The sequence below is a fragment of the Hemitrygon akajei genome, chromosome 17 (genome assembly GCF_048418815.1).
Source record: "Hemitrygon akajei chromosome 17, sHemAka1.3, whole genome shotgun sequence".
NCBI lineage: Eukaryota > Metazoa > Chordata > Chondrichthyes > Myliobatiformes > Dasyatidae > Hemitrygon > Hemitrygon akajei.
Genome location: NC_133140.1, coordinates 40,641,607 through 40,659,411, shown reverse-complemented (window position 1 = coordinate 40,659,411; position 17,805 = coordinate 40,641,607).

Here is a 17,805-nt window from a genome sequence, read left to right as displayed (position 1 = left end):
TGCATGGCAGCATCGCCACCTGGCCTACATATCCAAGTTCACAACTGATTACCTGCCTCTCACAGTCAGCCACTGGGGCCATAAATGTAGGGGTTGACTATGCCGGCATGGAGCCAATCAAGCTACTGGCCCAGAGGTCCTGGCTTACAGAAGAGCTATCTTGGGCCTGTGGTTGACTGTCATTAAGTTTGGGGAAGCTGGGGTTCTTCTCGTGTGCAATGTCTCAACCGGTCGCCCTCGCCCCATCGTGCCCACAAACTGAAGGCGGTGTGTTTTTGAATAGATAGATAGATAGATACTTTATTCATCCCCATGGGGAAATTCAACTTTTTTTCCAATGTCCCATACACTTGTTGTAGCAAAACTAATTACATACAATACTTAACTCAGTAAAAAATATGATATGCATCTAAATCACTATCTCAAAAAGCATTAATAGCTTTTAAAAAGTTCTTAAGTCCTGGCGGTAGAATTGTAAAGCCTAATGGCATTGGGGAGTATTGACCTCTTCATCCTGTCTGAATCCATACATGGCTTTTCGCATCTGGGCTGGAAGGCCTCATAGAAACTGGTTGCACTAACGTTTGTGAGGCATGGCTTTAGAAAGAACATGTGTGATTGGACTGCAGGCTGTGTGGAATGCCAGCAGGCAAAAATTAACTGTCATGTCCTGGCATCATTGGAACTTTTTGAGGTCCATGAGTGACAGTTTGAGCATGTCAATGTGGGCCTTGTTGGTCCTCTTCCCCCATCCCATGGTCTCACGCACCTCCTTACCATGGTGGATCATACCACCAGGTGGCCAGAGTTTGTCCCCTAACATCAACAATGTCCACAAACATGCCTCAGGCATTCATCAGCCCCTGGGTTGCTTGGTTTGGCCCCCCATCTAGCTGAGGTCCACAATACATTCAGACCTCTGGGCTGTGATGGCCCTGAACCTCAGTGTTAGGCTACGTCACACCACAGTGTATCATCCGCAGTCCAATGGCCCGTATGAGCAGTTTCACCATTCCTTAAAGGCTGCTCTGAGGTCCTCCCTGATGGATGAGTGTTGGCATGATCATCTACCAGGAGTCCTGCTGGGGCTCAGAACAGCTCCAAAAGAGGAGTTGCAGTCATCCGTGGCTGACATGATATACAGACAGCCATTATGAGTGCCTGGTGATTTCATTCCTGATGCCACGACCGCCTGGGTGGCCTCTCAACAGTATCTCAACATTCTCAGTAAATTCATTTTCACCTATTCCTACCGCCCATCATGGTGGGCTCCTTTTGGCCGACATTCCACCTTGTTTGCTTTCATCCACGATGATGCACACCAACGTCCCCTTATGATGGCTCATTCTGTGTTTTGGAATGAGGAGAAAAGACTTTTATTATAGTTAAGAAGAGTAAAGCTGAATGTGTTTTGGTAGATTGCCAAGGTTTGCAGGATTCTGCTATCATGCCCCTGGCATTACGACATGACCATGACTGTGTAAACACACCTCTGGTGAGCCAGAGGTACCTGCTGTTCCTCCACCCATGGAACACAGGATCTGAGCCGGTTGGTGTGACTGAGCTCTGGGCAGGCTCACAATGATGGTTTTAGTGAATTTTAGTGGGGGGTCATTATAGGATAATGTAATTTGTGGAAACACACGTAATTCACAACCACTGACATTGAGGGGGTTTCACTTTAAGAGGCTGGTCTGTTGTGATGATGTAATTATGTAAAGGATTTTTAGCGCGCTTACGAGTTCAGTCTTTTGGTGTTCAATAAATGAGCTGCTACCGCTTTTCTGAAACATAAAACACCTCTGCTTTGTTATTTGTGAAAACCTACAACTCTTTGGTAAAACAGAAAGTGGAAAAAAGGCTGCATACTGCACGTTCATTTTGCTCTCAGTTCAAATTCAGTGGCTCTAATTACCTGCTCATTTATGGCCATTTTGGTTTTAACCAGGACCAGTCCTCATCATGGCTTTGGTCCAAAATAGACCAAAGAGCTGAATTCCAGAGGGGAGCTGAGAGTGACTGCCCTTGACACCAGATAGCATTTGACCAAATCTGTTATTGAGAAGTCATGATAAAGCCAATGATCAATATGCATTTTGGGGGAAATGTTGCAATGTTGGGAGTCATATCTCACACAAGGGAATATGGCTAACAATGTTCCAGGCTGCTGTTGTTGGATTTCCTCAAAGTAATCTTTTCTATAATGGGATCTTATAGAGATGTGTAAGATCATGAAATGGATAGATAAGATAGAGGCAGTGAAGTTATTTCCACTAGGGGACATAACTTCAAGATCCAGGTGAATTGCTTTAAGATGGAGATGAAGAGAAACAGAGTGGATCTGTGGACTTCTCTGCCCAGGGAAGCAGTAGAGGCTACCTCATTTAAAATATATAAGGTGAGGTTAGATAGATTTTGCATAGCAGGGAAATTAAGGGTAATGGGGAAAAGGCAGGTAGGTGGAGCTGAGTCCACAGCCAGATCAGCCATGATCTTATTGAATGGCAGAGCAGGCTCGATGGGCCAGATGGCCGACTCCTCCTCTTATTTCTTAACCACATTCAAAACTTCTGATTATTTCTGATCTTCTCTTAATCATAAGGGCAAAAGCCAGAAAGTTTGCTGAAGATTCCAGAATGTTTGCTTTCATATTTCCTTAGTAATCAACCAATCCATATTCACATGCAGGAAGACCAAAGCAAGGCAAGCATGGGCTGATAAATGACAAGTAACATTCAAGCTACAAAAATGCTGGCCATTAATCATCTCCAACAAAAGCTTTTCAATGGCACGATCATTAATGAGTCCCACACCATCTAGTATATCTGGGGAGGACATCATGGACCGTACAAGTCAAATAGCTATAAGAACATGTCAGAGAATAGCTATTCTGAAGTGGATTGCTTACTTACTGACTCCTCAAACATTTTACACCTTCCATAAAAGGTGAGAACAGTGATTATGCAGAAAGTTTGTAGTTAATAACTCATCAGGGGTGATTGATAAGTTCGTGGACTAAGGGAGAAGGAGATGAGTTATTAACGAAACTTTCTGCATAATCACTCAAAGAGTTGAACTGCATGTGCATGTAATGAGAGCTGTATAACTCATCTCCTTCTACCTTAGGCCACAAACTTATCAATCACCCATGCTGTGGACACTTTCTGGTGCTCCAAGATCCGTATGCTCCACGACCGCTCGACTAAGTGTGTAAATGTAGGAGGGAACCATGTTGAAAAATAAATGTGCTAGGTTTTCTAAAATTGACTCCTTCTACCTTAGGCCACGAACTTATCAATCACCCCTCATATTGCCTAATGGCATCACTAATGAAATCACAATTTCATCCATTACAAAACAGAAAATACCGGAAATACTCAGCCCGTCAAGTAGAATCTGTGGAGAAACACCTTATATAAACACTTTATATTGATGATTCAGTCTAGATCTTGGGAGTACTTTTATAAGGACTTATAAACAGCACTGAGACAAGCTTACAGACCTATCATCTTAGTTAACACTTTAAACTTCAGACTGAAGAAATGGCCGGGAGTCAGTTAAAGCACAGAGTAGGCATATGAATTGGAACTGAGGGAATGTCAGGGATCTAGATTGGAAGCTGGGGCTGGAGTAATCAGCGGTTGTGAGAATGCATTGGGAGACAAGGTCAAAATGCTAAGAGACATAGGCGATCATGAATTGAGGCAGATCTGTGCAAATTTGGTCCTACATTCAAAGGTAAGTAGAGGGACTTACCCTAAATGCTGGAGTGATCTCCAACACAGTGTTATTAAGCATGCTTGTTACAGGAGTGACGACTGACTATCTCTTACTAGTTACTCTTGGAATAGCAATAATTCAAGTTCCTGGACATCATTCTAAAAGGAATTGCACATGTGAAATAAACTAATTAATATACACCAATCACAAGTTCATAATTACCTTGTCAAGTTTCTGGCACAGCATTAAACATGTCATTTTGTCACTTGTCAATCAATTTATTGCACTTTAAGACAAACAGTAAAAATGCCATCTACTTTTTAAGCCAACAAGCATTAAAATGTGGATGGGAGGGTGTGGGTTGGGGGACAGTGTTGAAGTTGTGGGCAGTGGAAAGATAGTTAAAAGTGACAAGGGCATGGGCAGAGTGGGGTTGAAAGAGGTAGAAGTACAGGAATACTGAAAGGACATGAAGTGTATGCTGGAAATCTGAAATAAAAATGCAGGAATTTGTGATTATTTAAAATTGTTGAATCAATTTTCAGGATGCTGCAGTGTCCAGTGATAAGAAGCTTTTTGCAAGCATCTAAATCACAAGTGTGATAAAGTGAATATATATCTTTTCCCCAGGATATGGAATCTAATACTAGAGGGCGTGGGTCTCGAGTGAGAGGGGAAGGGCTTGAAAAGGCATCCACGGGGTAACACAGGAGCAATCTCTTCATATAGAGGGTGGTGACTATATGGAACAAGCGATCAGTGGAAGTGGAAAGGTGAACACTATTACAACAATTAAAAGTCATTTGAGCAGGTACACGGATGAGAAAGATTCGGAGGGATATGGGACAAATGTGGGCAAGTGGGACCTGCTCAGTTAGACAACTTGTCAGCAGGGACAAGTTGCACTGAAGTATCTGTTTTCATATTGTTTGACATAATGTCTACAAGGCTGTATTTTTCTATAGCTCAATTACTCTATTAAAGATGAATTAGAGAAGAGTATCTTTGACAGTGCAATTTAGAAAAAAATCTGCACTAAATAATTAAGCAGAATGCAAATACACAAAATGTTTGCAAAGGCATAAATTCAGTCACTAACAGAACTGAATTTGCCTCTAGTGCCTTCAGCCCAACACTGGTTTGCCTTTGTTTTTATCATTTCCCAATATTTTGCTATTGTTTTTTGCTGATGAAGATTCTCTGATATTTTCTTCCCAAATGCTGCTTACTCCTGGATTCTTGTCTCGTCAATTTGTTTCTTGCCTGGAGTGTTAAATTTATCTTTTGATTTCTCACCAAAGATTCTTAAAATTTATTTGTTACCTTGTGTTCAAGATAAAGCCCAAAACAAGTAATTAATGCTAATTAAACAGCAGGATTAAATCTATAAATGCAAGCAACAGAACCTCAATCAGAGATTGAGCTTCAGATAGAAAATTAGGTAAAACAAATTGATGAATCATTGTTATTGAATAAATCCAGGACTGATTAATTCTGAACTGAGAATGATCAACCTAGGATGTCATAAGAAACAGCAGAGCAAAAATGTTGAGTGAGGAACTAACTGAGAGAATTAGGACTGTGATCAATTAATGAAACAATTTGGTTGAAATGACCATGATAAAATTAAGCTCTGAGTGAGATCTCATAAAAGAGGAAAGAATCGGAATCAGGGTTATTATCAATGGTGTGTGTTGTGAAAATTTGTTAACATAGCAGCAGCAGTTCAATGCAATACATCGCAATATATAAAGGGAAAAAAATAAATCAATTACTGTGCGTATATATATGTATATTAAGTAGATTAAAAATAGTATAAAAACAAATAATACATTCTTTAAACAAGTAAGGTAGTGTTCTTGGGTTTAATGTCCATTTAGGAATCGGATGGCAGAGGGGAAGAAGCTGTTCCTGAATCGCTGAGTGTGTGCCTTCGGGCTTCTGTACCTCCTACCTGATGGTAATAATGAGAAGAGGGCATGCACTGGGTGGTGGGGGTTTTTAATAATGAACATCACCTTTCTGAGGTGCCTCTCCTTGAAAATGTATTGGGTACATTGGAGGCTAGTATCCAAGATGAAGCTGACTAATTTTACAACTTTCTGTAGCTTCTTTTGGTCCTGTGCAGTAGCCCGCCCCCCACCACACCATGCCAGACTGTGATGCAGCCTGTCAGTGTCACAAGGTGGGGACAAGGGTGCTGGGAGAGGACCCACACGCAGGACACAAACACGTCTTTCTTAAGTACAATAAAATAGCTTTTATTGCTTGCTACACAGAAGATCGGGAAATCGAGGACAAAGAGGAACACCAACCTCGGACTAGGGGACTAGGGACTTGGATTGCCACAGACCTGGGACTTGGAAACAGGGAACTGGGACAGCCACGGACCTTGGACTTGGACAGGGGGAACATGGACAACCGCGGACCTTGGACTTGGACGGGGGGGGGCATGGACAGCCGCGGACCTTGGACTTGGATGGGGGGAACATGGACAGCCACGGACCTTGGACTTGGATGGGGGGAACATGGACAGCCGCGGACCTTGGACTTGGACGGGGGGAGCATGGACAACCGCGGACCTTGGACTTGGACGGGGGGGGCATGGACAGCCGCGGACCTTGGACTTGGATGGGGGGAACATGGACAGCCACGGACCTTGGACTTGGACGGGGGGAGCATGAACAGCCGCAGACCTTGGACTTGGACAGGAGGAACATGGACAGCTGCGGACCTTGGACTTGGACGGGGAGAGCATGGACAGCCGCGGACCTTGGACTTGGACGGGGGGAGCATGGACAGCCGCGGACCTTGGACTTCGACGGGGGGAGCATGGACAACCGCGGACCTTGGACTTGGACGGGGGGAGCATGGACAGCTGCGGACCTTGGACTTGGACGGGGGGAGCATGGACAGCCGCGGACCTTGGACTTCGACGGGGGGAGCATGGACAACCGCGGACCTTGGACTTGGACGGGGGGAGCATGGACAGCCGCGGACCTTGGACTTGGACGGGGGGAGCATGGACAGCCGCGGACCTTGGACTTCGACGGGGGGAGCATGGACAACCGCGGACCTTGGACTTGGACGGGGGGAGCATGGACAGCCGTGGACCTTGGACTTGGACGGGGGGAGCATGGACAGCTGCGGACCTTGGACTTGGACGGGGGGAGCATGGACAGCTGCGGACCTTGGACTTGGACAGGGGGAGCATGGACAGCCGCGGCCATGACTGGGATCCTGGGGACTGGGACCACCGCGGACCTTGGACTTGGGCCCTGGGACCTAGATTCACTGCTGCCAGACACTTGGATACCATGGATCACTGCAGCTAGAAACGTGGACACCAAAACACAGGACAAGGAATCTTGAACCAGGACTCTTCCTTCAGATCAGGCATCGAGCCAGGACTCTTTGAGGGATAGACACGGACAAGGGGCAGGAACATCAAGTCAGGACTCCGCCTTCCACTCAGGCACTGAGCCGGGACTCTTCGAGGGGTAGACATGGACAAGGGGCATGAACGTCGAGTCAGGACTCCGCCTTCAGCTCACCCCTGGTAGATTGACCTTGCCCGACCCACTCTGGCGACGGAAGGTGAATTGCTGGTACTCCAATGTGGGCTGGAACACTCTGGCGACGGAAGGTGAATTGCTGGTACTCCAATGTGGGCTGGATCACTCTGGCGACGGAAGGTGAATTGCTGGTACTCCGATGTGGGCTGGGTCACTCTGGTGACGGAAGGTGAATTGCTGGTACTCCGATGTGGGCTGGATCACTCTGGTGATGGAAGGTGAATTGCTGGTACTCCGATGCGGGCTGGGTCACTCTGGTGACGGAAGGTGAATTGCTGGTACTCCGATGTGGGCTGGGTCACTCTGGTGACGGAAGGTGAATTGCTGGTACTCCGATGTGGGCTGGATCACTCTGGTGACGGAAGGTGAATTGCTGGTACTCCGATGCGGGCTGGGTCACTCTGGTGACGGAAGGTGAATTGCTGGTACTCCGATGCGGGCTGGGTCACTCTGGTGACGGAAGGTGAATTGCTGGTACTCCGATGTGGGCTGGATCACTCTGGTGACGGAAGGTGAATTGCTGGTACTCCGATGTGGGCTGGGTCACTCTGGTGACGGAAGGTGAATTGCTGGTACTCCGATGCGGGCTGGGTCACTCTGGTGACGGAAGGTGAATTGCTGGTACTCCGATGTGGGCTGGGTCACTCTGGTGACGGAAGGTGAATTGCTGGTACTCCGATGCGGGCTGGGTCACTCTGGTGACGGAAGGTGAATCACTGGTACTCCGATGTGGGCTGGATCACTCTGGTGACGGAAGGGGAATTGCTGGTACTCCGATGCGGGCTGGTTCACTCTGGTGACAGAAGGGGAATCGCTGGTACTCCGATGTGGGCTGGATCACTCTGGTGACGGAAGGGGAATCGCTGGTACTCCGATGTGGGCTGGGTCACTCTGGCGACGGAAGGTGAATTGCTGGTACTCCGATGCGGGCTGGGTCACTCTGGCGACGGAAGGGGAATTGCTGGTACTCCGATGTGGGCTGGGTCACTCTGGCGATGGAAGGTGAATTGCTGGAACTCCGATGCGGGCTGGATCACTCTGGCGACGGAAGGTGAATTGCTGGTACTCCGATGTGGGCTGGATCACTCTGGTGACGGAAGGTGAATTGCTGGTACTCCGATGCGGGCTGGGTCACTCTGGTGACGGAAGGTGAATTGCTGGTACTCCGATGTGGGCTGGATCACTCTGGTGACGGAAGGGGAATTGCTGGTACTCCGATGCGGGCTGGGTCACTCTGGTGACGGAAGGTGAATTGCTGGTACTCCGATGTGGGCTGGATCACTCTGGTGACGGAAGGTGAATTGCTGGTACTCCAATGTGGGCTGGATCACTCTGGCGACGGAAGGTGAATTGCTGGTACTCCGATGTGGGCTGGATCACTCTGGCGACGGAAGGTGAATTGCTGGTACTCCGATGTGGGCTGGATCACTCTGGCGACGGAAGGTGAATTGCTGGTACTCCGATGTGGGCTGGATCACTCTGGCGACGGAAGGTGAATTGCTGGTACTCCGATGTGGGCTGGGTCACTCTGGCGACGGAAGGTGAATTGCTGGTACTCCGATGCGGGCTGGGTCACTCTGGCGACGGAAGGTGAATTGCTGGTACTCCGATGCGGGCTGGGTCACTCTGGTGACGGAAGGTGAATTGCTGGTACTCCGATGTGGGCTGGGTCACTCTGGCGACGGAAGGTGAATTGCTGGTACTCCGATGCGGGCTGGATCACTCTGGTGGCGGAAGGTGAATTGCTGGTACTCCGATGTGGGCTGGATCACTCTGGTGGCGGAAGGTGAATTGCTGGTACTCCGATGTGGGCTGGATCACTCTGGTGACGGAAGGTGAATTGCTGGTACTCCGATGCGGGCTGGATCACCCTGGTGACGGAAGGTGAATTGCTGGTACTCCGATGTGGGCTGGATCACTCTGGTGACGGAAGGTGAATTGCTGGTACTCCGATGCGGACTGGGTCACTCTGGCGATGGAAGGTGAATTGCTGGTACTCCGATGCGGGCTGGATCACTCTGGCGACGGAAGGGTAATTGCTGGTACTCCGATGCGGGCTGGGTCACTCTGGTGACAGAAGGTGAATTGCTGGTACTCCGATGCGGGCTGGGTCACTCTGGTGACGGAAGGTGAATTGCTGGTACTCCGATGTGGGCTGGATCACTCTGGTGAAGGAAGGTGAATTGCTGGTACTCCGATGTGGGCTGGGTCACTCTGGCTTGTCGTGGCGGCGGTGACTTGCGAAGGCTTCTTAACACTCTCGCCCCGAACAGCTAAAGCCAGGGGCTTATAAGCTGCCGGTTCGGGTCGAGGGTAGATTACCTTGATTGCCAAGCTCAAGGGACGCGTGAAACGAAATTAAAAGGGAACAAGGCGTCAATGGTCCGGATCGCAACCTAGCTAAATTTAAAGGGGAACCGATCCGGACCATGACAGTCAGAATGCTCTTCATTGTACATCTATAGAAGTTTTCAAGTGTTTTAGGTGACAAATAAAATCTCTTTGAATTGCTAATGAAATATAGCACTGTCTTGTCTTCTTTATAGCTGCATCAATATGTTGGGACCAGGTTTGGTTCTCATAAATCTTGACACTCAGGAACTTGAAATTGTTAGTGTGGGACCATTAGCAAAAAAAATGCAAACAGACTGTAAACAGCGTGGGGCCAGTAGTGACGCACAACAGAATGAGATAAACATAAGGAAATCCCCATAGACCTCCTGACCTTCTGACAGGTAAAAGTAAAGTAGGATTTGGTAGCACAGGAAGCATTCAGGGTCTGTCCTGTTGACCTCATGGCCAGTCATCTTTGATACATTTTCTGACCATCAGTTTGTTAGATAGTAGCAATAGTTTATTAGGTTTTTAAAGTCTTAATTGATTAATCGGTTGTATTTTCACATTCCAATATTAAAACATGGTAAAGTGGAACACTCATGTTGTTTCTTTATGGTAAAGGCAACAAAAGATAACTGAAAAACCTTAAAATTAACATTTAAAGCTTCCTTAAAAATCATAAAAGAAGACTAATTTCATTTTCGAAAAAAATTCAGCAAGTATCCCGCCATAAATATTTTTTGCCATTATACAGATTAACTTGAGCTTTAGATCCAGTAACATGTTCTAAAAATTCAAAAATTAAGAGTATTCAGAAGATTAGTAAGCTAAAGTGTGCTTTGAGATGCGACTTTCGGAAATTGCAAAGTATAACATTTATCCTCGGATATTAATCACTACTTTGATAAACATACTGTCTTATCATCAAGGCAGCATAGTGTTCAGCAGGCAAAAGGACTTGTTTGTCCACACATAGTTCTTAAGCACTTTTTGCACTTAACTGCTCAGTCTGTGCTTCAGGAGATAAACACAGTCACTGCGCACAAAAGAAGGACAAATAGGTAAAATCACAGACAGAAACATGATGTGAAGTGATGAATAAACCCTCTAAACAGATGTCAGCTACTATCCACAATAGAAACATATGTGTCAGACACTATGCTGTAACCCCAGGTTATCATAGCAAGCCAGTAGATACAGAGGGAGTGTTTGACACCATCACCTCTGGAAGTAGTTCCTAAAGGCTAAACACACTATAGGAAAGGTTAAAGATGCAGTTCAGATTTGCTAACCCTCTCAGCAGGAATTTCTTTGAGAGATAACTGGAAGCTTAAGGCTGATGGATACTTTACTGCGTCTACATCTGCCTATTAGTTGGGTTTAGCGCCTTAGCATCTGTGGCAGTATTTGAAGACTGTGCCTGAAATCTGATAAGGTTGGTGTTTACTCTTGCTGTTAAATAAAGTTAACCTTTTGGGATCCAAATTGAAAAATGTCAACTCTGTACATAGTTCTAGAATTTGTTGTTGAGATTAGGCGAGGTAGGTGTATTCCCTGTGTGTTTTATTTACATCCAATTACTTAATTAAAATTCAAGTTTAAAAAAATTTTCATAGGGTGCAAATTAGGAAAATTGCATGATGAGAAAAAAAAATTGAGTGCAATTTCCAAAAGATTTAATTAAAAATGTTCCATGGCATATCTTCTTACGAAAATGTTGTTTTCCTACTCCTTGTTAAGGCTATCATTCTCAATCCCTTGTCATAAAAATGTTTCTCATGTTGAAATACTTATCATTTTTTCTGTCTATGACAATAATTCCTCTTGCAAATTTAACTGCAAATAAGCAATCATTTAGATGACAATGCTACTTATGTTATTTATGTAATGTTATAATGACACTTAAATTTAAGTATTATGATCATGGCAGTTGTCAAAACATAGGAGGAGAGCCAATTAACCTTAAGTTTAGTTATTTTATCACTTCATGTGGTTATGAACTAGTTATTTTTTTACTCCTTTTGAGTTTGTTGGTTAAAGAGCTCAATCTAGCCACTCACAGCTTTCACTCCAAGAATCTTCCCAAACATAATTAAATTCTTGTTTTTCCTTTAGCTGATGGGATGTTTTTTCCCATGAGACTTGTCATCCCCGAAGAGGAGAAACCACCCATATATTTTGGTTTGTTGCAAGCTGTTTATTTAAAGTATGATGCATGGGTTTATCCAGAACGGAGTTTATTCAGTTTAAAAACAAAGTTTGGTCTACTCTAAATATAGACGCAAATGTATTCAACTGCCAGGTTGTATAATCCAGTACCACTTTATGTAACTTGAAAGACATATAATGCATATTACTTATGTAGTTATGTGCATTTATTTCAGTCGTAATGGGTTAAATCAAAATGGATTAAGCTCAACTCTCACCGTCCTTGCTCATTTGAACTTACCTGGGCTCTTCATTGAGGGCTAAGTAAGCTGATTCTTGGCAGTAGAGAATCATCCAAGAAGTTAGTCTATTTATAGATTTACTTAGTTTGTTGAAATGTGAATTATTGCAGAAAGAATCAATGGGGATGAAGGGAAAGTATCCAGAGTACTAGGGATATATTGCTAAATGATTGATCTCATAATTTTTGCATTTGAATTTTGGAACTTGGTTATTTTTGTCAACATAACCATGTATTATGTCATATTTATTACTGTATATCCTTAATATCTTATTTTCCTTTGTGGCTTTGTCCAGATCGCTTTCTGAGGATAACCACCAAAAATATTGCAGATGACTGAACTCTGTAATTAAATAAATAGTGGAAATAATCAGTCAAACGGAATTTCTTTTTCATTCTCTTCTCTCTTCTTCCTGACTGTGAGCCTGTTTTAGCACTAACTTTTGATGAAAGGTCATTCATCTAACATGTTAATTTGGTTCCTTTCTCCACGGATGACACTGAAGTGAAATTTTAAACACTTTGGTGTTTTTTTCTGGTGATAAAGAAGTCTGATTTAGTCATTATTTCCTTTTTTATAGAATTAGAATCTGTAAAATAAATGAAATTTATGTTCATATTAATTTCTCAAATTCATGAGGAATTTCCTTTGCTGTCACAACAATTGACTTTGATCTTTCAAGTTGTTATTTTATGACTATAGTGGAATGAAATAAACATAAAAATTGTAAAATATAGAGCAACATACACAAAATGCTGAAGGAACTCAGCAGGTCCTCCTTCTCTCTTCTTTTATTACACACTCTGGCCTTTTACCTCTTCTCCTCACCTACCTATCACCTCTTACTGGTGCCCCTCCTTCTTTCTTTTCTCCCATGGTCCACTCTTACCTCTTACCAGATTACTTCCTCTCCAACCCTTTACCTTTTCCAGCCACGTGGCTTCGCCAATCATCTTCTAGCTGGTCCTCCTTCTCCTCTTACCACCGTTTTATTCTGGTGTCTTACCCCTTCCTTACCAGTCCTGAAGAAGGGCCTTAGCCTGAAACAATGATGGTTTATTCCTTTCCATAACGTTGCTTGACCTGCTGAGCTCCTCCACCACGTTTGTGTGTGGTGCTCTGGATTTCCAGTATCTGCTGAATCTCTTGTGTTTATAATGTAAAATGTAGTACATAAAGTAATTTTTAGAGCCTTGCTGCCATAAATTGTGGTGTTTCTTGCAGTGTTACATGAGAACAATGATTTCATTGCTGAGATGCTTATTTTTATGAAGAAGTTAATCTTGTTTTCATGACAATAATTTCCCAAAGCAGTTAACTTTTTTTATTCTAAGCACAAATTCTGTCTATGTTTTTATGGACCAGACCGTTGCAGCTTGTTTTTCTTAAAGAAAAACTTGCTGTTGCTATTGGAAACACCTGAATTGTTCCACTGATTGGTGAAATATTTAAAACTATTTTCAAGGAGATATTTGTATAATGAAATTAGACTTCTTCACCTTTTGTAGATTTATTGCAACAATTTCAGTTACCTTGTCCATCTAGTGATCCATGTTGGATGATTTGCATTTGTATTTGTATCCATTAATAACAATATGTATTTTAACTAGAAATTAATGATGTTTCTTCTTTTCACAGTGCCAAGTAGGGATCAAAATTCCGCAAAGAACTAATGTTCTGGTGAAACAATTTTGATGGAATGTGTGATCCCATACTTGGAAGTCAAACACAACCTTGTGTATGAAGTAATGAACACCAGAATTCTGAAAACTACATACTGACTGAAATTTAAAGTGTATGTTCCCAGTCAGGACTATTAAGTATCTAGTTTAAGAGTGAACTCAACCCCAATATGAGCTCATCTGAATTTTAGATGTTTGATTGAATCTTGGCAGCAAAGTTTAGATTTAGCATATAGACTTTAGATCTTTTGATATTTATCTCAAGATGCTCTTGTTAATGGCAAATTTTGCACATGGATTTCAAAGTGCTACACTGCAAACAAGACAGACATCCCACCCTGCAAAAACTCATTTCAGGGAGGTAGCACCACCATCCCACCCCCTGTAACCCCATATCCCCCCACCCCAGTCGACCTCCAAGAGTGTATGTATACAGGACATTTGATTATGAAAGAACACAACAATTTATTTGATTACATATTGAAACTGTTTACACACACACACACACACACACACACACACACACACATATACACAATTTATTCCTTGTTGAGTATTTCATTGGCAGTCTCAATGCTAATAGCTAAATGCTAATGCAAATAGCTTTACTACTTCTTTTTCAAACTTTCCTTGTACTGTGAGGTGGCTTGCTTGGTAGATTTGAGCATTTTGCCAGAAGCCTCAACCTCATAACAGTTTGTGTCAATTAATTTGTTACTTTTGCAGGACACTAAACTGAACTGATGGACATTGAAAGAGAGAGAGAGGTTGACTGTAAAGCCAGCCCACAGAGAAAACTGATAGATCTACTTGGCACAAAGAGAGACCAATCAGGATGCTTTCTCTGTCACTCTCTCTCTCTCTCGCTCTCAAAAAAATCGATTTCCGGGATATTGTATATAATTAGCGGGTGTCAAGGAGCTGCTATCAATAGGTGGGAGACTCCCAGAACTTCCGGGAGAGGTGGGATGTCTGACAAGAATAAGGATTGGATTTTTGGCAGCCTTTGTCTGTTTTCATCTACGAGGGTTGAATTAACCATACCATGCTAATTCCTTGTAGTGATTCATTCAGTATGAAAGCAGTCAGCTTCAGCTACTGATATAGACTTAATTTTTATTTATTAGGAGATGCCGCGTGGAACAGGCCCTGTGGGCCCAATGAGTCGTGCCACCCAGCAACCCACCTATTTAGCACTAGCCAAATCACAGGACAGTTTACAATGACCAATCGATCTGCTAACTTTGGACTGTGGAAGGGAACAGGAGCACTTGGAGGAAACCTACACGGCTACAGGGAGAATGTACAAACTCCTTACAGGTGGCGCCGGAATTGAACTCGGTTGAAACATAATAGCATTGCTACCGTCGCACCCCAATTAAATAACCGTGGTGAATTAATTAACTCCTTGCATTTTAAGGATCAAATGCCCAGTGCAAAGCTCAGCAATTAAACAAGACACACTATCGGCCGACGGAATTTGCAACTGCTCTTTATCATATAGATGGATTATATTTTTTCTAAGCTTTCAGTTTCCTACACAGTTTCCTGCACTTCCAAATTTAGATATAGTAAAGAGAGAGGCACCCGGTAGTTTTTATCATGATATGAAATTTCCGCTGCTCACTTGCCTGTCACAAATCCACATAAAAAAACATTCCGGATGGAAGTTTTTCAATCTCTTACTGAAAATGCAGAGACCCGAGCTGAGTAACCGCAGGCTTGCTAATGATCTGATGATGTCTAGTTAAAAATTTGAAAGGAATACTCAGTATCCCTATAAGAGACTGAATGACTAAAATAATGTTTCAAAAGCACACTGTGTACTCTCTTGTTTTTTGGCTTTAGTTTATTAGTGAAACATTGGTAGAAGCAGAACACAATTTTTAACCTAATGGTTATGTCCAAATTATTCTAAAGAACCCAACGCAATTTGAGGGTTTCCCATCCATATATTTTCATGTGGATGTTTGATAGGCTCATTGACTGCAATGTCCTCTTCACTTAATGGTTTCCAGCATTGAGACCCTTCAGAAATAGCAGCAGAAATAATCAGATACAGTTTATGACAAGTTTACATATTTCCGTGTTTGAGAACTCAGTGCAAAAATAGCAAGAGGATTCTTTAAAGAACAAACACGAGGAAATCTGCAGATGATGGAAATTCTCGGCCCGAAATGTCGACAGCACTTCTCCCTATAGATGCTGCCTGGCCTGCTGTGTTCCACCAGCATTTTGTGTGTGTTAAGAGGATTCTTTCTCTGACCTGGAACTTCGGCCCCCATTTTTTTACAGCGAAGATGGGAGACTGGTTCATCTGTCGGTCTGTGCATCCCAGCACGTTGAGGGACTCTGAGTTTCTGCTGAATTTATTAGTATTAACTTGTGCACCTGTCAACTGGTAAACCAGCAATGGGAGGCCTCGGTCCAAGACCAATGGTAATAGCTCCCGACAATGGCATGTAAGTTAGCAACAGCTGATGGAGGCTTAAAGTGAGGGAATTGATATGTTCGCAAGGGGTGGTGGCAGGTGGGTCATGAGGCAGTGGCTGAAAATAAATGGCACAAAGACGTTACTGGATGAGAAACAGAGTCTAGATGGAGAGGAGCAGAAGAGAGGATTAAACCTTTTGTTTCTCTAAAAGATACCTTGTCACGCTAGTAACTACCCATCCATTTTGTCTTTTTATTTCCTGAGCCCTGAACATTTGTGCCCCATTGCATAGTGGCTTCAGTATTAGTAAGAAGCTCTGGCTTTTGAGAAGAAAATTGACATTGAGCTAGTCAAGGCTGTAGCAATATGGACAATGAAACCAAGCAGTGGTGAGTGATGCCAGGAAGGGGGAGTTTTCTGTTCCGAGTAGGAGGATTGCATGCAATACATTTACAACATTTCAAGGCATAGTTCCATATATTGTAGTTGCATTAGCTGAAGCACACAGATAATTCTGAGCGGTGTGCTTTTCCAGTAAAATTGCTGGAAACAATTTATATTACAATTAACTTTATGGAAGCTTTTATTGATTTATCTTCCAGAACACAAAACCAGAATCAGCACCTTAACTCATTAGCCAGCAAGTTCCATAGCATGGATGGTTATACATTTGTGCAATGTAACAGACTGGAGTAAATTGGAACTATTAAAATTTTTCAGCCATTCATATAATGATGTGCTCCATTTTCTTACAGTGCTAGTTTTTTCATTTATATGGGTAATAAGAAATATTCTGTATTTTACTTTTCCCAGAAATAGTGCACGTGGCACTTTTTACAAAGTATGCTTGCCAGTTGTGGCAGGGCTTGAATACTATTACCTCTTAGATCAAGCGACGACAGGGTTTCACTTCCAGATGAGCTCAATGCTTTTTATGCTCACTTTGACCATCAAAACATGGAGGAACCATCACAAGCTCCCACAGTCCCCGATGATCCTGTGATTTCAGTCTCTGCGGTCGTCGCGTGAGCTGCCTAAAGAAGGGTGACCCACGAAAAGCATCCGGCCCACACTGGGTATCTGGCCAATACTAAAAACCTGTGCTGGAATGTTTAGTGAGATCCTTAACCTCTTGCTTCAGTAGTCTGAGCTACCTACCTGCTTCAAGCAGACTTCAATTATACAGGTGCCTAAGAAGAACATGTGACCTGCCTCAGTAACTACTGTCCAGTAGCAATTAAATCTACAGTGATAAAGTGCTTTGAGAGGTTGGTGATGAAACATATCAACTCCTGCCTGAGAAGCAACTTAGATCCACTCCAATTTGCCTACCGGAGCAACAGGTCCACAGCAGATGCCGTCCCATTGGCATTGCACTCAAATCTAGAACATACACCACAATGCTCTTTATTGGTTACAACTCAGCATTCAATACCATTATCCCCTCAAAACTAATCAATAAGCTTCAAGACCTTGGCCTCCATACTTCCTTGTGCAATTGGATCCTTGATTTCCTCACTTGCAGACCCCAGTCAGTTAGGATTGGCAACAACATCTCCTCCACAATCTCCATCAGCACAGGAGCATGACAAGGATGTGAGCTTAGC